The sequence below is a fragment of the Saimiri boliviensis genome, chromosome 5 (genome assembly GCF_048565385.1).
Source record: "Saimiri boliviensis isolate mSaiBol1 chromosome 5, mSaiBol1.pri, whole genome shotgun sequence".
Taxonomy (NCBI): domain Eukaryota; kingdom Metazoa; phylum Chordata; class Mammalia; order Primates; family Cebidae; genus Saimiri; species Saimiri boliviensis.
This window is the reverse complement of record NC_133453.1, coordinates 51,131,045-51,145,187: the sequence shown is the minus strand read 5'-3', so window position 1 is coordinate 51,145,187 and position 14,143 is coordinate 51,131,045. Positions and strand designations below refer to the sequence as shown.

Here is a 14,143-nt window from a genome sequence, read left to right as displayed (position 1 = left end):
TAGGATTATAGGCATGAGCCACTCAGCCCAGTCTGTTAGAATATCTAAATGTATAACCACAAATTCCGTATGTACACATTCAATCTGTGCCAACTTCTATTCTAGGCATGAGAAAACAGCAATAAAAATTACTCTCCTGGAGGATGATAGGATAAAGTAATTACTGCTATATAAATATAAAGAGCGACCAGGCAGGGAGTGCTGGAAGGAGCATTGTGAACTAGGATGGGTGATCAAGAAAGCCTTCTTTAAGGAGGTGAACTTTAAATGGAAAACTAAATGATGAAAAGGAGCCAGGAAGGTAAAGATCCACCTTCCAGGCAGAGGGAACAGACACCACAATAGTTCTGGGGTGGAAATGAGCTAGAAGCAGAGAGAGGCCTGTGTGACTGGCATACAGTATGAAAGGCAAAGAGCCTTGAGGGATGAGGTTGTATAAGTGGGCAAGAACTGAGCTGAGAATGTATCTGTAGGCCAAGATAAATGGCTGGATTTTCACTAACTACAGTGAACAGGCATTGCAGGATTTCAAAGCAGAAATGTGACATTATGTGATTTGTTTTTAAAAGGTCATCATGGTATAAAAAATAGACTGCAGTCACGTAGGGTTTAGGTGTGAGCAAAATAAAATCAATAATTAGGAGCCTAATGTATTCACAAACTAAAAAGGAATTATGCTCCCTTTGTTTTTCTAACATTAAATAATAGTAATGCTGATCAGAGAGTAATTCAGTCCTCTGCTTGGCATTTCCTGTTTTCCACTCATTCTCTCTCATTTATTAACTCTGCAAAGATTTTCTAAGTGCATTTTATGTTCTAGGCACTGATGCTAATCAAGAGAACAAGATTATCCCCAGTGGTTTAGGCAGTTCTCCTGATCTCAGAAAATGCTAATGAAAGAGCCACTGAAAGGTTCCCAACATTCTATCGCAAGCAAGCTATATTTAATAATCACAATCAAATATTGTAAATCAGATATCATCTGATTCTAATGTTCTATTAGTCTATGATAGTTCTATGCAAATTTTTAGGAGTTTTTTTTCAACAACCAATTACATTTTTGGAAGCAAAATTATCAACAAGTCATCTATCAAGGGAAAATACAAGTCATGTCTAACACTATATAAAGTAAACCCTTCACTGTAGCTGATATTACACTTCCTTACAGAAAATTTTATGTTGTATGACAGTAGGTAATAAGACCCTTATCAGTCAGCACTTCAGCAATATCCAGCATATGATTGATGGCCATAATTCTATAAATTCCCACTACCTTTATAGCAGCAAAGCTTAAGTTACATTATTACCTTTGGGAAGTAATGTTCAGACAGAAATATAGAGACACAAATATGAGATACATTTTATTCATCCTACTAAAAACATTTTTTAATGAAATCGCCATGAACAAATGGCAAAAATTGTATTGGGTTTTTCATAAGATCTTTTTTACCTTCTCCCTCAGATAATTTATCTGCTCCAGTGGCTTTAGAATGCCCGAATCCATGCTGTCAGTACAATATTTAGTATAGAATCACTCTATAAATTTTATATTGCAATAAGGCAATTTGGTCTCTCAACCCTATGTATAATCTGCTTGAAATCTGTGAAGGAGCTATGACATTATTGTTTATTCCTGTTGTATTCACAAGAGGAAAAAAATAAGATTAGTTATTGCTCCTAATCCCCACATCTCATCACACAACATGTTCCCATCATTAATTGGATTAATTTTGCCATCATTAATGGAAGCAAATCCTATTCCAATACAAACTGAAGATCACTGCAATGGAAAATGTTAACTTCTTTTGACCTGCCAGCATTAAGAAGTCTATAGCAAATATAAACATATCCAAAAACTGGACAGAAGATATTACTGCATCTGGAAGCTAGATTCTACCAACATATTTTGTCTTCTGCTAAATTTCATGAAACCTAGAAACACTGTGAAGCATTTTGTGAAAACATATTGGTCAATGGAGGCATTGGTCTATCATTCTAATGAACAAGATAACTGAGCCCTAAAACAGATTCAAGTTCTTTTGGGCCTCCTAGATCTCTAGGAGCTGCCCAAAACCTAGCAAGTTCAACCTAAAATATAATCAAAATAGAGCAGAAGTAGGTCCCTTGAGGCTGCCTATGTGTTGAAATGTAGACTCACCGTCTTACCAGCCCTAATCCCCTGGAGCTCACCTGCACAAATCACAACAGAAGGACCCAGATGGTTTGGTCCTTCCAGCCAAGATCTACATAGTCACAGCAGAACATATCTATATGGTCAGTCTGACTTGAAAGTCACCAGCAATGTTTGTAAATACAAAAAGAGGTCTAATAAATCTGTCAAGAAGATTGAAACTACCAATCTTTACCAAAATGTCTCCAGTACCAAACAGTAAAGATAAACTTGACCAGGCATACTTAATAATAGAGAGAAAGTCCCCAAAAGAATGGCACAAAAGACAAATGAGTATCAATGTGAATCACATGAAATATGGTTGCTGCTGCCTAACATGCCTGGTTATTAGGGTTAAGATGGAGGAAGAAATGAAATGAGGTTATGAGATAAAGGCAACAGATAGAGGAAAGCCAGACATAAAAAGTTTGGATTAAGATGATATGCAATATAATGGCTGCTATCAAAGGTCATAGGAACATGTGGTATGGACCATGCTCACCTGTGCTCCAAAGTTGTTTAAAGATATTCGTAATCAGTTTCCAACTGTAATCTTCATTTTATAGTCTCACTAAACACAATAAAATAAAAGATCAAAGGTAAGCATAGGTGGCAAATACTTAAAAGCCATTTCCCCAATTTATACAGCAAATTGAGCAATTTATAACAATAAGGCATCCATCATTTACTTTTGGAATTCACTAAACTTGAATTATTTTCATGTTCTGAGACTGTCACTTTGGAGTGAGATCCTAAACATACTAATAGAAGTTAATTTCTTAAAATAACATAGTTTTCCTTTTGGTCATCAGGTTTGTTTAGTTCAAATGTGAGCTTATTAAAGTTGGCTTAAAAGTTAAGTCATTAGTCAGGGAAACTTGTATTTGTAATTTTCAAAGTTTTTTTTAAACTACTTACTTTTGAAATGTATCCAAAGCAATAAGGCTACTACTATGAAAGTAACAAATTCTCTGAGACCCCAAATTTAGCTAGATCTTGTAAGATGGAATTTGAGGTTTAGATCTGAAATATAAGTAGGATGGCAAGATGTATCCTACTCCTGTATCTACACACAATATTTGACAGATATGTTATGTAGGGAATTCAGTTTAATGTTTGAGCTGCACATGCTCTTAGGCTACACAGTAGTAGGAATTACACAGAACATCTCTGACTTGTGGCTGTTTCCCCCGATGATGACAAACTTAAAATGAAAACCTGTTCTCATTAAATAAAAGGTTGATTGCTTTGGGTCACAAAAAAGCAGAACTAAACAAAGTAATAGTTGAACAAAATAGCAATCTAGTTTATTAGCAGAGATTATGTAAAAGGTATAATTACTCTAGATTGTCTATACCAAACTAATAAAAATGCTTCCTTCCATCTTATCTAATATATTCAACATACTGATCTCAGAGGGCATCCACCAGATTTCTCCTTCTATTACAAGGAAAAGTCATTCATTCTAAAAGGATGGATTTATAAAGCCCTTTTAGGTATACTTATATGCTGTCTTCTTATTTTTGAAATATAAAAAAAAAAAAAGGTTAGAGCTTGCTTCAAAACAGATTTACATCACATTTCGCTCGCTCTACATGCCAAAATTATTTGATTTTTTTGTGGTTGATGTGATTACTTATTGGCAACTAGTTCTTTCCACTGAAATTGATGTGTATTCCTTACAATAACTGTGCATCTCAATATTATTAAGTTTGACATCATATTGAAATGGTGTTTCTATTAAGGAACTAGTCTATATAAGTTATTAATGTTTAGTTGAGATATTAGTTTGTCCTTCATTAAAACATTTTTGCCATGGTAATACATGATAATATTCCTTTATTCTAGTTTTAAAAATAAAACAATTTGAACTATGTTAATATTGGCATATATATATATATATATATATATATATATAAGCATTTTTACATTTATGTATCAAGTTATATGATATCTGAGATGTTTAGACACTGGGCTTAACTCAACTGCTCAAAGTTCCACATAAACCTGGGAAGTAAAATTTGGGGATGTGAAAAACTGCCAATGCAATCCCCAGAATGAGTGCCTTTACAATTTTGTTAATAGATTTTTGGACTCAACTAGAACTGGAAATATGTATAACACTCAGAAACTACTTCCTAAAAGATATCATACTGACTTTGATCTTATCCTCTATGGAAATAGTTATGTTCTCCTCTACTCCCAATTATCCCGGTCTTTCACAATCATATCAAATGATTATCTGTCCCTTTTCTTTAACTCATAAAACAAAATCAGAGTTTACATGTCCTTACCTCCAAAAGTAAAGAATATCCCTTTCTTCTTCCTCAAACTTTATAGGACAAATGTACTCCCATATGCCCCCAACTAAAGAAGCATATCATCTTACTTTATCACCAAGAGAAATGTTTTCCTTCATCCCGTTACTCCCAGGCAGTAAACTGCTTGGGCCCAGCTTTGTAACAGGGAGGAGGTAAGGAATATGGGGAAAAAATAGAGACAGGGCAAGACTTCTTTGCAGTGGTAATAGATGTGATAAGCACAGTAAATCATACTCATCACATGGCCCAAGATGCAGGTAATCATTTGAAGGACCATCTATTTACTAACCCTGCCTAGAAGCCTTGTTAAGGATTTAGTCTAGTGATGAATTATCCAATCACCTGGGCAGATTAAGTATCTACCCTGAGGCTACTGACAGTGGGTAAGAGGAATTATTTTTTGGAAATACCATATTTATCTGTAAGAGAAAAACCCTGTAATATCAGTTACATCTAGGTTCCCCATATAGTCCTATCTTATTGTTACTGTTTACAGAATAGAACTCTGCCCACAAATAAAAGAAAAAAAAATGTATTGTAGAAACACGTAGATGAAAATAATTTATTTGCCAATTTGCAATTAACAATGTCATTTTAGTATCATATGTGTGCCCCTGCAACTCACAACTTCTCACTTTTTCAATGTATTTTTTTTCTGAAATCTCCAAATCCTCTTTACAGAAAAACACAAAAAGAAATTGCTTTCAACTGTGGCTTCATTTCACATATCTAAATGTACTATGATTTTCCAGTTTTGGGTCTAGGAATATCCATGATTATTCTTTTTAAAAATTAAGTAAAAATGAAAGAAAATTAATAACTAAATTGAATTACACTATGACCCATTTTGTGGTTGCTGGAAAACTTCATATACAAATAGATTTTACACAATCTCATTAATTATTTTTCAATATGTTTTTCAGCTTAAATATGGACTAGTACTGCAGAGACTCATCTTTCTATAGTTTAATTACTATCTCTACTTAAATTGTATGAAACTTTCACTTCTACTCAGAGAGAGAATGTGAGCAATTGTCAAAGTAATATCTGTATAATGTCTGATGCTTAATGAGATGGGTTTGTGGTTTGAGGAATGCTGTTTATAACAGGGAGATTTAAAGTTGAGTTCTCCTGGACAACAGTGACTCAAATGATTTCCCAATTTACACAGAAGCACTAGTCATAAAGTGATAACTGGATCTTCCAATAACTAGGTCTTATCCCTTCCTTCGTATAGCTTCTATTAGATCTGCAACTTCTTAATTACAAGAAATAAACTTGGAAATGCCTTTACTTTGTGCCAAATTTCCCTCAATACTTCCTAGTTACAGTAGCAAAACATAATAATGTCTAGCTTTTCACAGCATGCAAGACTTTTGCAACAACACTAGTTTCGAGCTGCCTACCTGCCTATACAGCCTTAAAAGATACTCTGTCCACTTAACTTTCATTTCTTCTCAGCCAAATTTTTTATGCTCGCTGTCTGTTATAGGCCATTTTCCTCCATTCAACTTTATTAATCAGAAGCTAAATGAGGCCTCACCTTGAGCATACCTCCTAATCACATGTTGCTATGGCAACCAATCTTGCACAAATGCTTCAGTCCTTAAGGGTCATTATTGTGCATTCTTTCCAAGGGCCTACCCCTCTAGCAAAAAAGGTAAGTTGTTCTTGGATAATGTTGATTTTAATCTAGTTAGAGTAGGTAATACAGTAGGAGAAATAACCACATAATATAAATTGAGGAATATAAGAAAGATTTTGGGGGGGAAAAAAACTTTAGGTTCTTCATACAAAGGTTTGTTTTTTTTTTTTAATTTAAATATGCATAGTCTTGGGAGAATTTGCTATAGATTGAATGTTTCTGCTCCCCAGAAATTTATAGGTTGAAAACACTAATACCCAAATGTGATGGTATTTGGATATGGAGAACCTTTGGAAGGACTTAGGTCATGACCATCTAAGAGAAGACACAAGTGAGCCCACTTCCTCTCTCTGCTGTGTCATATGTTCTCTGTTTGCAAACCAACAATAGTGCCTTCGGCCAGCAAGAACCTATCCATGCTAGCACTGAAGTCCTGATCTCAGACTTCAATCTTCCAGAACCATGAGAAATAAATGTTTCTTGTTTAACTATCCAGTCTGTTATAGCAGTGTGAAGGGACTAAGGCAGCTTAATTCAGCAAAGTAATCACATAATAAAGAAAGAGACATAAAACCTCTGTCTCCTTGACAGGCTCATAAAGATGCAAAGTATGAAAGGCACAATTAAATAGAAAAAAGGTATACAATAAAATAAGGTGAAGCTCACTGAAAGCTAATTCTACCTAACTGAAACTTGGTCCTTTCCCAGAAAGTTGCTTTTTGTTCACAGACTATAAATAATGTAAATTAGATTGAACAATAACTAGTTTTGAATTACACTCTTTATTTTAATCATTCATTTTAGGTTTGTCTTTTGATGAGATGGTTTACAGCAGCTCCAAAATTTGTGTTATTTCCTTAGAGTCCAATGTTCATTATCAAAACTTCCACAAACCTCTTGGATAAAAAGATATCAGAGAAAAATATCTCAGTATAAGCATAATTACCTAAAAAAATTTCAGTCAATAAAATTACTTCTAGACGATGCTATCAGAATAATTTATTTTAAATAAAGAATGAAAGACTGGCAAATGTACCTAAGATTTTCACAAATTCTGTATCATACTTTATTTTACCCTTTTTAACATGGTTTAAGATTTTTTTCACACTTTCATGATCTTTTGGACAAAGATAATATTTACATTATGAATTAGAATAAAATAGATTTATAAAGAAATGCATAATGTGAATAGAAACTGGAAAAAAATGTTCATCAATTAGTAGTTTACCAAAGCATATCACAATTTGTAGGCCAAATTTTAGTATCTCTTTTTAGCATATACTTGAAATCTGTAACCAAAAATAGAAGCTTCAATAAGTTCAATAAGCCTTCCTTTTGGTTTTTATCTTAAGGATACCAGATGAAATTTGATTCTTTTTATAACAACTAAATTCATATTAGTTAGTAGTCTTGGGAAAATATAGCTCATGGTTCACATTTCTAAATAAAATTTAGAACAAATATATTATAAAAGCCATTCTTCAGAAGCTATTGGTAGCTGGGCACAGTGGCTCACACCTATAATCCTGCCACTTTTGGAGGCCAAAGGAGGCAGATCACTTGAGGTCAGAAGTTCGAAACCATTCTGGCCAATCTGGTGAAACTCTGCCTCTACTAAAAATACGAAAAAAAAAAAATTAGCCAGGTGTGGTGGTGGGTGCCTGTAATCCCAGCCATCTGGGAGGCTGAGGCAGGAGAATCACTTGAACCCGGGAGGCAGAGGTTACAGTGAGCTGAGATCGCACCATTGCACTCCAGCCTAGGCAATATCTCAAAAAAAAAAAAAAAAAAAAAAAAAAAAAAAAAAAAAAAAAAAAAAGCTATTGGCTAATTTTGCAATTTTACAAGAAAAATGTAGCGACACTTTGTCAATACTATATACAAAGAATATACACATAGCATCTACAGGATGAAAATCAGGATATTTGAGTAAGAGTAGAAACCAAGACCCTTGTTCAGAATACAGGGAATTGTATTAGCATTTAGTCCCAATTTCTCACTAGTGTTGGCTTTTTTAAACTTTACAGGTTATTTTTCTCCATGACAAATATGAGCTTAAAAAGCTCAAGTGTATGGTCTCAGACAAATTACTTAACCTCTCTCATTCACAGCATGCTTCTAAAATTTTCTTTTCTGAATTCTGTACCCCAGAGGGTATATGCAGTCAATTTTGGAAATCACTGTCATAGTCAAAAGAAATAGGCTTTAAAATGTAGTGTTTTCATGAGACTAAAAATACTACTCTCACAGAAGTATAGTTAAGAATCAATGAGATAATTACATAAAGGTTTCTAGCATAGAGCCTGACGTGTGCCTTAGAATTTCACAGGTTGAAAACCCTAACCCCAAGTGTGATGGCATTTGGGTACAGGGCACTTTGGAAAGAATTTGGTAATGAGAGTGGAGACTTTATGAAGGGATTAGTGCCCTTCCAAGAGGAGACACTTAGGCCTGATGAAGGCACTCAGTAAACAGTAACCATTCTCTTCTTTTTTAATTCAATTATTCAAGCAATCTTTATTGACTACTTGTAATAACTGGGTGCTAGATGCTGGGAATACAAAGGTACCATGATACATTAAAGGAGCTTGTGGTTTAATGAGACACATATATTCTTTCAACTAGTTTTATCTGTAATATCTCACAATATTATTCTTTCAACTAGTATTATCTGAGCACTGCTGTGAACCAGACATTGCCAACTTTTGAAGGTAAGATTTAATCCTAGTAGGAAAGGTTTTCAATTATTAATTCTTTAATGGAGTTAAGAGGATTAATGTTTTTTCTTTTATTCATGCCAGTTTTGTTGAGTTTTAAGAAAATTTTTTTATCTATATTTTCAAATTTATTGGTAAAAATTTACGTATTTCTTTTCTGTTTTCAATTTGCTTGGTAAATTTTCCTCTGTCCCTTTATTTTTGAGCCTATGTGTGTCCTTGCATATGAGTTAGGTATCCTGAAGACAGCATACCAATAGGTCTTGGTTCTTTAACCAATTTGCCATTCTGTATTTTTTAATTAGGGCATTTAGACCATTTACATTTAAGGTTAATATTGTTATGTGTGGATTTGATCCTGTTACCACGATGCTAGCTGGTTATTTTGCAGACTTGTTTAAGTGGTTGCTTCATAGTGTCACTGGTCTTTGTACTCCAGTGTGTTTTTGTAGTGGCTGGTAATGTTTTATCCTTTCTATATTTAGTGTTTCCTTCAGGAGCTCTTGCAAGGCAGGTCTGATGGTAATGAATTCCCTTAGCATTTGGTTGTCTGAAAAAGATGTTACTTCTTCATGTATGAAGCTTAGTTTAGCCAGATATGAAATTCTGGGTTAGAAATTATTTTCTTTAAGAATGCTGAATACTAGTCTTCAGTCTCTTCTGGCTTGTAGGATTTTCACTGACAGGTCCACTGTTAATCTGATGTGCTTCTTTTTGTTGGTGACCTAGTCTTTCTCTCTCACTGCCCTTAACATTTTTTCTTTCATTTTGACCTTAAAGAATTGAATGATTATGTGTCTTGGGGATGATCTTCTAGCGGAGTATCTTCCTGGAGTTCTCAGCACTTCCTGAATTTGAATGTTGGCCTGTCTAGCTAGGCTGGGAAATTCTCCTGGTCAATATCCTGAAGTATGTTTTCCAACTTGGTTCCATCCTCCCTGTATCTTTCAAGTATCCCAATTAGTTATAGACTCAGTCTCTTTACATAATCCCATATTACTGAAAGGTTTTGCTCATTCTTTGTTATTCTTTTTTCACTATTCTTGTCTACATGTCTTATTTCAGAAAGATAATCTTCAAGCTGAGAGATTATTTCCTTTGCTTGGTCTATTGTGCTATTAATACTTGCAACTGCATTGTAAAAGTACACATTGTAAAGTGTACTTTTTATCTCTAGCAGGTCAGTTATTTTCCTCTCTAAACTGGATATTTTGGCTGTTGGATCCTGCATTGTTTTATCATTCTTAGCTTCTTTACAATGGATTACAATATGCACCTGTAGCTCAGTAAAGTTCATTATTACTCACCTTCTGAAGCCTACTTCTGTTATTTCAGTCATCTCGGCCTCAGCCTGGTTCTTAGCCCTTGCTAGAGAGATGTTGCAGTCAGTACTGCACTGAGTTTTCACCATTTTTGCATTGCCTTTTTTTTTTTTATCTTTGTAGGCTTATCTACCATCAATCTTTGAGGTTGCTGACCTTTGGATAGATTATTTGTGGGTTTGTTGTTGTTGTTCTTTTCTGTTTGTTTTTCTTTTGTTTTCTTTTGTTCTTTCTGTTTGTTTTTCTTTTAACAGTCTGGCCACTCTTCTATAGGGCTGCTGCAGTTTTCTGAGAGTCTACTCCAGACCCTAGTGGTCTTGACTTTTTCCTATACCTGGAGGTATCACCAGTGAAGTCTAAGAAACAACGCAAGTGGCAGCCTGCCCCTTCCTCTTAAAGCTCCAAACCAGGGGGTACTGACCTATTTCTGGCCCAAACGTGCCTATAGGAGGTAGCTGGAGACCCTGGTTGGAGGTCTCACCCACTCAGGAGGAATGGAATCAGGGACCCACTTTAAAAAGCAGTCTGGCTGCTTTTTGGTAGAGCAGTTGTGCTATGTTGGGGATCCTCTCAGCCCCAATCAATTAGAGCTCTCCAAGGCCCACAGGCTGGACTAGCTAAGAAGCCTGAACAGCCAAAGTGGCAGCCTGCCTTGCCTCTCATACACCCCATCCCAGGGAGAAATTAGAACTCTGTAGATCCCATAGAATACAGAAGGGGGTGGCCAGAGGACCTGGTTGGAAGGACCCACCCCAGAGATGGAGTGAATCAGGGTCCCATTTAGAGAAGCAGTCTGGCCATGCCTTGACAAAACAGCTGTGTCATGGTGGGGAACGACCTCTGCCCCTGTTGGTGGCTTGGACTCTCCAACGCCTGCAGGCTGGAATGGCTGAGTCATCCAACCAACCCAGATGGTGACCCTCCACTCCCTCCCAGGAAGAGATCAGAGCTCTGTCCCTAATATGTGCTGGCCAGTGTGGCTGAAGGGCCTGGGTCAGGGGTCCTGCCCAGCCAGGAGGAATGGATTGGGGCCTTGCTTAAAGAAGCAGTCTGGCCACAATCTGGCAAAGCCACTGTGCTGCTGGGGAGACCTTTCCTCCTCTGGACCATCTGGACCCTCCAAAGCCTGAGTGCTGGAATGCATGAGTTGATCAAACAGCAGAGATGGTGCCTGCCCCTCCCACTGGGGGCTCCAATTGGTCTCAGGCAGGCTACACCCTGTTGCTAGTGGCTGGCTGGAATTCTAAGCCTATGAGTCTTGTGAGATGCCATGAAAGTGAGGCCTGCAGAATGAAACCGTTCAGCTCCCTGGCTCTCTGAATTCTGTCCCCTTCTTAGGGGTGTGTGTGGACCTCCCACCTTGCCTGAGTTGCAGACACATTTATGGGAATCCTGAAGCCACAGTATATATAAAGCTCCTGGGTCTCTGTGCATGTCTGAACAGCTGCTCTGCCAAGACTCTATACAGCTCTGTATGTTGGACCCAAGGTTCTGGTGGTATGGGCTCACAAGGGATCTCCTGATCTATAGGTTGCAAAAATCCACAGGAGAAGTGTGGTTTCCCATGGTAATGCAATCAATCACTGCTTCCCTTGGCTGGGGTCGGGGTTTCCTTGATTCTGTGTTGCTCCCAGGTGGGCTGTTGCACTACCCTGTTTTTCCTCATTCGCTGCGGTTGGAGTTGTTTCCCTAATCAGTCCCAATGTCAGAACCTGGATATTTCCATTGAAAGTGCTATATTCACTCATCCCTTTCATTCCTCTATGTGAATGCCACAGACTGCAACTGCTTCTAATCGGCCATCTTGGCCCTCTGTCCCCATCTTTCATAAATGCAACCATCATGAAATCATCATGTAGAATCGTCCAGCCTGGGCCCTCTTCTGATTTTAATTCAGTCTGTTTGGCTTTTGGTTTCTTCCCAGTTGAACTTGTCTCATTTGTACTTCCATTCATTCCTCACAAAACACTGATGAAGTCTTTCTTGGAAATAGTTGATATCAACTTAGCATACTTTCTAATAGAGCTTCCAGCTTCTTTAACCTTTTCATCAATATGTTTCCGAACAGCATTAAATAATTGCACCACACCCCTCACTTCAATTCTCTGAAAATTTCTCTTCATTTTTTTGTCTTGGACAACATCTGGCTTTACTCTGCACATCATTTCCCACTCTAGCCTCTTATCACATTATTTTATTTTATTTTATTTAGTCCTTCTTGCTTTAACTTTTCTTTTTCTTTGTCCAGCTCCTTCTTTTTACCTAGAATAGTAAGTTTACTTTCAGGAGTTTTTTGTCAAGGATTTTAGCCATGGCATCTGCCCAGTCTGTATTAGTCCCAACACTTGATTCTGAGTCATTTACATTTTCTTTGTCACAAGACTCAACAACATCCTCACTGTCAGCTTCTATTGCTTCATTATCAGAATAAAAGTGGTCCTTTTTGGCCAGGCACGGTGGCTTACACCTGTAATCCCAGCACTTTGGGAGGCGAGGCAGGTGGATCACCTGAAGTTGGAAGTTCAAGACCAGCCTAACCAACATGAAGAAACCCCATCTCTATTAAAAATACAAAATTAGCTGGGCATAGTGGTGCATGCCTGTAATCCCAGCTACTAAGAAGGCTGAGGCAGGAGAACACTTGAACCCGGGAGGCAGAGGTTGTGGTGAGACAAGATCGTGCCACAGCACTCCAGCCTGAGCAACAAGAGCAAAACTCCATCTCAAGAAAAGAAAAAAAAAAAAAAAAGTGGTCCTTTTCCAATCCACAGCTTCCTATAGAGCCTTTGCTATTGTATGTGACCTCATCTTCCAGCTGCAATGATATGGCTACAGCTACCATTTTATCTTCTTCTTTGGGGACTTTTTCAGATTTTCCTCTGCACTCACATGTGAGTCCTGAATGCTGCTGCCATCTTTTTGTATTTCTGTCATTCTTGGTTTTGACCCATTTTCATTGTTGTACACGGATGGGTTAGATGGTTACTGAGTGACAGATATTAAACATTTTAAAAGATAATTTGAGAATCTGGGTGATTTCTCTTCCTCCAGTGAATTAACTTTTGCTTTTGTCAAGTTATCAGGGTTAAGAAAAGTTTTGCTTTAATCCAATCAGGAATTGAAATCATTTGAAACTCACTTTCAGTTCCTGCAAAGGGATAGTCTATTTCTGATTTACCCTTACTCAAGGATGCAGCTTTTGAAGGTCTTCACTGAAAAGACAGGCCATACCTTGGTCCTTGACAAACTCTCAACTCCAAATTTCATTCCTCCAACTTCATAAAATGTAGAGAAGTTGTACTCAGCTTCTCATCCTTCCAATCACTGATTTCACTTTTGAAATCTGCAGTTTCCTTGGGGGATAAAGCATCCCCAAATGCTGAACTCATTTTTGTTAGTTTCCCTCTTCTCTCAAGGCCTAGCTTAAAAATACTTGGTAGCTATCTGATGTCTTCATATAGGTGTTCTTTACTTAATATTTTATCCAAATTTTATAATCATTCACAAAAGGAAAGTTGATTTTAAATAACCTAGTCAACCATTAACAGAAATGGAAATTCCCTGACCCACGACCTTTTTAATTTCATTTTTTAGTCTGCTGTTTTTTGGCTACTCTCTTACTTCTATACTACGTCACTTAAATTTTCAATCTTAAAAAAAAAGAAATCACTAGCCTGACTATTGGTGTATTCACACTAGGCCTAAGCATCTTAGATTACACATATCAAAAATGCAATCTGAAAAAAAAAAAGAGAGAGAGGGAATCCAGCAAAAATATTTCAACATGTAGGACATTCAGAAGTGTTTGACATCTCCCCAAGTTATCTCTTTTTTGTTTGTTTTACTTTCTTTCTTAGAAAATTTACTATTGTGGGAATTCTGAATGACCTACCTCTTAGTAGGATTTGGTGCTCTAGGGTTGTTGCAGTGGCTGACAGAGACCAGAACTACCAATTACTACCTCTTCT

At 36.8% G+C, this 14,143-nt stretch overlaps 1 long non-coding RNA gene and 1 pseudogene across 5 annotated transcripts in view; both read right to left on the bottom strand.

The window, feature by feature from the left end:
- Positions 1 to 14,143, bottom strand: part of LOC141584570 (uncharacterized) — a 207,973-nt gene that overhangs the window by 173,056 nt on the left and 20,774 nt on the right. For all 5 annotated transcript variants that reach the window (XR_012517683.1, XR_012517680.1, XR_012517682.1 and 2 more), the window contains one exon: positions 2,673 to 2,741. This is a non-coding gene — a long non-coding RNA (uncharacterized LOC141584570). The remainder of the gene's footprint in view (positions 1 to 2,672; positions 2,742 to 14,143) is intronic.
- Positions 10,221 to 12,719, bottom strand: LOC141584500 (RRP15-like protein pseudogene; annotated as a pseudogene).